Below are 7460 nucleotides of genomic sequence, written 5' to 3'. Positions count from 1 at the left end.
ATTTAGGGTTCTGATATTTGACTGTAGCATGTTGTAATGAAGCTTCGCAAAATTTGTTCAAATGGTGGACGTTGGCCCTCTATCAATGTCACAGTAGCACAGATATTTGTGCTGTTTTGTGTGAAAAGTTGTCAAATGACCATGTCCATGACTCTTCAAATGAAATTTGCAATCATATATTTTTTTGTTGCCTGCAAAAGGCGACATCATGATAACTTGAGTTCCCTTTGGCCGATCAACTTCAAACTCCTTACAGTGATTTCCCACCAAAAGTGCCTGCTTGGGATTGCTTTTCAGGTTGAGTGGTCAAAGGTCAAGGTCAATGTTAGTATAAATAGATTTTTGTCCTAGGCACGTGACACTTTTCTATGAAATTCTTGTTTATATACATCTATTGTAAGACATTTTGACCAGAAATTATGGTTTCCAATTTGCACACATATTTTAGTTTACACTCCACAGGAGTACTTCAGAGCTTGAAAATTTTCATCAGCTTGTTTTGATGCATTGTGCGAAGCTATACTTGTGTGTGCCACCTGTCTACCATGCCAGGATCCTTATGGCTGCTCTGGACTATAATGATAATGTGGACAGAGACATAAAAGAAATAAAGACGGCACAATGAGGTATCTTCTGATTTCATTTGCAGCTGTAGAACTTTGTGCCATATGAAATTGAGCAAAATTTTACAATATTTAGAACAATGAGCCTTGTAATGCTATACATGCTACAAGATCTGCCAATCGGCAAGGACTCGGATTAGTATTGCACCAGCACTTCTGGAAAAGAAATTGATGTAGAATATAAAATACACATTAATAGATTACATTGTGACATACGATAATGATCCCTTGGTAAAGAGTTGTATTTCTTGAACAAGTACAGATTACATATCATGGTAACACATATCAAAGTACAGTGAAACCTCACCTAACGACCACCTCAAAATTACGACCACCCCGCTATTACAGGCACTTTTTTTCAGTCCCGTTTTTTTCCACTATATATCTTTGTATTGGTCGCTTCAGTATTACGACCATCCCGCTATTCCGTATTACGACCACTTCCTACAGTCCCAGCGACCACTTATTAACGATAATTGACCTCACAATTACGACCACGGCCTGACCAGTGATTAAAGTTTACCTGGTGGGCAGTGAACCATGAACATGTGTGTCGTTCACGACCATTGTTTTCGTCACGGGTTACCGACCCTGTCACCAGGTGGCGTTAAACGAAGTAAACATCATTATCGGATGAACTTGGCCTACCCGTCCGAAACCGCGTGCTAGACACGTTTTAATAGCGATCTGTTGTTTGTTAATTATATGTTGATAGATCAGTAGGTATATAAACACCTTAGAAGCCCTGCATACCCAAAAGTGAATTATGTAGTCGTTTCGGCCGATATTCCTTGGCTTGCACGTGCACACGTTGTTGAGGGTTTTTAAAGCAATGTTACACTCTCGATATCGTTTGAACAATAAAAAAATGTGTATGTGTTCCAATTTTTTTACGACACATTTTCTCTGTCACAAAACTCCGATGAACTTTATCAAGCAATGACGAAACCACGGAAACGAAACGAGCTATCGCGATCGGTAAAAAGGATGTATGAAAGAGGAGGCTGTCCAGATCCGTAGCTCTTCACAATATTGTGCTCCGGACTCTTTTTTTTAAGTAAAAAGAAAAATGTGTTGTACTGAGTGATACACTGATAAAGATAATGTGTTTGCGAATTTCAGTGAAAAATGAAGCGTTGAAAGACTTTATAGTGACTTTATTGAAGTTGTTACAAATACTGAGTAAATGTGTTCGTAACTTTATGTGAAAAAGTTGCAAAATTAACGTTAAATTCCAATTGAACTTAAGATGGATTGTTTGTTTCCTTTTATTCAATGTTTACAATAGTAAATATGCATGTATATTATGATATAAACTAAGGAATATATACATAATTATTCTTCTGTCAATTCAGCAATTTTGTCTTTTTTACATGCATTTCATAAAATTCAACATTTTAGTTTATTATTATTGTTGAATAATATACATGTACATTACTTAATGATATATATACTCTTTATTTTAAACAGAGTTACGGTTCTTTGTGGTCAATCTGATCCACCTTACTATTAAGACCACCTCGCTATTAAGACCACTTTTGTCCAGTCCCCAAAGTGGTCTTAATAGCGAGGTTTCAGTGTATTTAACTCAGTGTAGAGAAATGTACATGTTCACTAGGTTATGTCAGAGTAGATGCATTTTAGACTGAAGTACTAGAACAATAGAAAAATACAATTCAACTCTGAACTTCTGGATTTAACATTACCAAACAATGGTAATTTAATCTGTTTGCAGATACCAGAGAAATTTAACAAAAAGTCTGGCAGGTGGGCTGTACATGCTGTCAATGAAGAGAAGTTGTACATTTATGTTGAAGGACTTTCAGAATCTGTAGCGCAGAACCGTTTGGCAGATCGAGTTGGGATGAAGGGAGGACCAACTATGGCACCAAAGGACCCCAGACGGGTTGCATAGACCATTGCTTCAGTACCACCTCACCCAACGTCCGAGTTCGTAAAGCAACAGAAAAGTAGACTGAAGTCAATCTTATCTTGGCCTGTTTCATAACCCGGATTTATGATATGATATCATGGGATGTTCAGAAGACATTTTTGATAAAGAATGAACATTGAATTTTTTAAAAACAGAATTATTAATAGTGTTGATGAACAGTTTCAAAGTATGTTGATTTATTGTTTAATTTGGCATAGTTCTTGCCTCAGTATTCTAGTTACATTACTTTTGTGATTTTGGCAGATTCCTGAAGGACAAATTAATCTATACTGTGCTGTGGCATCCATCTGTCTGTGTCAGTTTTGAGAAATTTATTCATCTTCAATAACACAAAGATACTTGATTCAAGTCTTTTTGCACATAACATGCAGTAATGGAGTCATTTCATGTTTGTTTCCACAAAGAATTGACCGATTGCTTTTTAGATGATTTAGGTCAAATTGTCTAAATTTCCAAGTAACGTTTTGAAAATCTGAAGACCCATGATGTTTGTTTTGTCTGTGGCATAATGGGATGCTATCAAATTTGAACCAATATATATATATACTGTTTCAGCTTTTCCCTTTTACAATGCATTGCAGGTGAGCAATTAGAAACCATATCATAATTTTGGCTTTTTGTTTGTAAACACATTTGATGTTACTTTTTAATACATGTATTTTATACCAGATAAATCATGTGATATTAATTCATGTTTTTGTTCTTATTTTGTAAGTAATAAATTTAATCAATATCTCAATGAGTTACTGTAGACTGGTATATGGAGCAAACTCAGAGTGACTGATGCTGTAGATTTTGTCAGGAAACAGGAAATTTCTGTTTTAAACTCAAGTGGACAAGAGTATATGCATTGGTGTTATTATGTCAGGTGAACTTTATTCAACGATTTATACAGAGAGAAATATTGGTTAACTGTAATGGTAACAAATTCTTGTAGGATCAACAAAAATTCACAATATTTATCTTTTCATTATTTAAATAATTTTATAAATATTTTCCAAAAATCTCAATGTTTGAACACACTTGTATTTTTGCCTAGGCCATAACTCTTAAACTGTAAAAGATATCTTCATAAAACTTGGTTTGTAGTTGTAACTACTGAAAGGTCAATACTCCTAAACCATAAAAGATGTCTTTGTCACTGAGGGAGATTTATAAAGCAGGTTTTTGCATAGGATTGCTTTTCAATGTCAAATGTCAATGGAAATAGAAAATAAATTTTCATGTGGTAACTAGTTTAATTATCACCTTTCAACCTGAAAGTGCCAAAAGTTCCAGAATGTAAACAAGGGTGGCCAGAAGAGTCGGTATCCCTCAACAAAATGACTTCATCATCAGAACAAGACTTTTCAAGTTCAGATGAAAATTCAGGTGATGAGAGTGCCATGATCACTGACCATGAAACAGAAACTGAATCCATCACTATAGTTGCTGAACAAAAAGAACGTCTTGTTAAGACACCATCTGGCAGTGAACAGTCATCTAAGAAAAAGAAACACAAGACTCATAAAAAAGACACTTAAGAGAGACACTAAAACCAGCACCATGACCACCCTCGACAAGTTACTAAACCAAGGAACTCCCGTCGATGTCTCGTAAATCAAGACAGATGGCCATAGAGGTGTGTACACCACCAACTCCGACAGAAATGCTAGAGGCTGGAGGAAAAGCAAAGAAAAAACCAAAGGACGATAATCAAAGTATATAACAAGGTGTAAATGTAATGTAGATCAATGGAAAATAATAACTTTTGGGATTTGTATCCTTTTTCCCTCTCAGATCTACAAATACAGTATCCATGAGAAAGTACAATCGTAGTAAATATATAACAGAGAAAGTAGAGATTAAGTTAGAAATATGTTTATTTACAATGTAGAAAATTTCACTGAAGCAATCAAACATGGTGATATATGTATGAATCACGAAATATATCCTATACAGAATGTATGTCATATTAACTACATAAATAGTATACATGTATTTACATTGTACATATATCAATGAAAAACAACACAATGTTAATTATGTCATACAATTTATAATGTACAAACATAATGAAAACAACACAAACATCAAAATGTTACATATGACAATCATAATCTAAATATCAAAATATTAAATATGTCTTACAAGGTGTATATGTATAAATGTATGTGTAATGATAAAAACTACCTGTATATTACAGGATAAAACTCATAAAATTATTATTCAGTTAAAAACGGACAATATTTTCAAAATATTCAAAAATTCAAAATAAAATACAAAATGTACTGTATAATGCTAACGCTAAACACACAAGGTCTCGGAGAAAAACAAAAAAGAAACCGATTATATGCATGGGCTAAGGAACAAAAAGCTAATATCATATGTATAAAAACAGACATATTATATCAATGCTGAATGGCGAGGAGATATGATACATGACTTCAGCACCAGTCAGAGCAGAGGAGTATCTATATTACTAAAAAAATAGCTTGAATCATGAGATAATAAATACATGGTCTGATGAAAATGGTAGATGTATTATGGTAAATTTACAAATACATGAAAACAAATTTACAATTATCAACATATATGCCCAAAATGAAAAACAACAAAGAAACAGATTTTTCAAAAAAAATTAAAAACAAAATAGAAAAGTTTAAACAGGGCATGACAATAATTGGAGGGGACCGGAATGACATACAAGATAAAATTGACAGAATATCAGTGAATAGAATACAGAAATGTGTTAATGGCCTTACTATATTAAAAAGAGAACTTAAATTATTTGACATGTGGAGATTAAAAAATCCTACAAAAGAACAATTTACAAGGTGAATAAAAAATAACGAAAGAGAAGCAAGTAGAATTGACTACTTTTTGATATCAAGGGAAATAACTCCGAAATTGATTAAAACAGATATCCGTCCTGCTATAATAAAATCAACTGACCATCTTGCGGTTTCATTAATTTTAGATATCTCAAATCCTGAAAGAGGCCCAGGATATTGGAAATTTAACAAGAGCCTACTAAACAATGAAGAAAACAAGAATAGAATTATAGCCATTATAAAGACATGTAATACGTAAATAGAAAACAAAACAACAGAGGTACATACAGCGTGGGACATATGCAAAATAAAGATTAAAGAAGAATCAATATCCTTTGGTTAAAAAATAGCCAAAAATACAAAAAAAATGAAATACAGAGGATTGTGACAAAACAAAGTCTATATGAGCAGTCACACAATGAAAACAGTGACAAAAATAAATGAAATGGAAACTAGTCTATAAAGTCTATAATAAAAAGGCATATGGTGTGCAAATCAGATTAAAAGTTAATTGTTTGGAAAAAGGCGAAAAACACACTTTAGTATTTTCTGCATAAATTTTCATACAGATAGTTCAAAACAGAACACACTATTCACGTAGTGAGATCTAGGTTCAAATCCTAGTCTGGATTTTCTTTTTGGCAAAATCAACGTTTTGTTTACAATACATTTAGATTTTGACAAAACACAAATACCTACCTTGAAATGATTTCACCCCCATTTTGTGTTATTTTACGTAGCCTTGGATTGTGTAGCATTTTTCGTACAAACAACTAAAAATTAATTATTGAAAAATAACTTATTATTTCGTGATAATTCACAGTAAATAACAATTATGAAAATATACATAACTACACTCCATACATGTGTTAGGGTGTTTAAATTTAACAAAAAATATCAACCTTCCTGAATTAGCTTTTTTTAACATTTCACATTGTAACATCATGAAAGAGAGTGCACAACATTATTTAATGGCATAAGTCAGTTAATATATATCAAAACCACTGAAAATGCATAAGAGAGGTTTAAATACCGTATTTATCCGGCAATGAGCCCATACCTGGTAATAAGACTACCCATATCTTTTTCATAGATTTCAAATTCAATGTTCTATATAAACTATTTCCCTGAAATAAGCCCACTTCCAATTATTGACCCAATATTAAACACTGGGCCCCTTAGCTTATTGCAGGATGTATACAGTATTTAAAGTTGTCTGTGGCTTACAATTTGTTGTTACCTTTTCGCTCATGGTTTATACTATAGCAATATGATAATTATGTAAATATTGCTCCTCACGTTAACTTAAGATTAAACTACAAAAAAGGAAATGTCACTTAAATTGATTTTTCCTAGACAAAAAAAGACCAAAAGTTGAATTGGATGGTGAGTTGATGTTCAACAGCGACAAAGGAATTAGCAACACTAGATCACAGCTACCATATTCCTGACTGTGGGGATAATGTTGAAGTACAGACAGTAAAAGTGAAATCAGGTATTTATGAAGTATAATGCTTTCAAGTCAATCTAAACTTTCTTTTTTTTAGATGAGTAGCAAAGAATGGAGTTTTAAGTGCAAATTTAGATGTACCAAGAATATTAAGCCAATGATTTTTTTTCAAAGTTCAAGACTTGGAAGAGGAGATTGCTTCCTTAGAAAAAGAAGTAGAGATGCTTAAGCTGAAAAACCAAGAATGAAGATAGAGGACATCATTCATGACACCGACAAGGTTAGCCTTTAAATAATTATTTTATGCAAGATTCCTCCACACCTGAATTTTTAGTATTTTAAAGCATAGTGTTTTGTTACTTGGCAACATTAAAGATATTATTTCGCTTTTGGTTTCCATATGTTAGCACTATAGTATATGCAGCACATGTCTACCATTTCGAATATTTGGATGTTGGCCTAGTGACCTTATGGGATACCACAGCATCCATCATCTGCCAATTTATCTTATAAATCCCTTCTTCTCTTGAACCACAAAATCAATTTCCACCAAAGTTGTTAAGTAGCATCCTTGGTTAAGGGGGATCAAATTTCCTGTAAAGGGTCTGGGCCCTTCAGAG

The sequence above is a fragment of the Ylistrum balloti genome, unplaced genomic scaffold, assembly GCF_031769215.1.
Source record: "Ylistrum balloti isolate Yb309-2 unplaced genomic scaffold, AGI_CSIRO_Ybal_v1 Utg370820, whole genome shotgun sequence".
NCBI lineage: Eukaryota > Metazoa > Mollusca > Bivalvia > Pectinida > Pectinidae > Ylistrum > Ylistrum balloti.
This window is presented reverse-complemented; position numbering follows the sequence as displayed.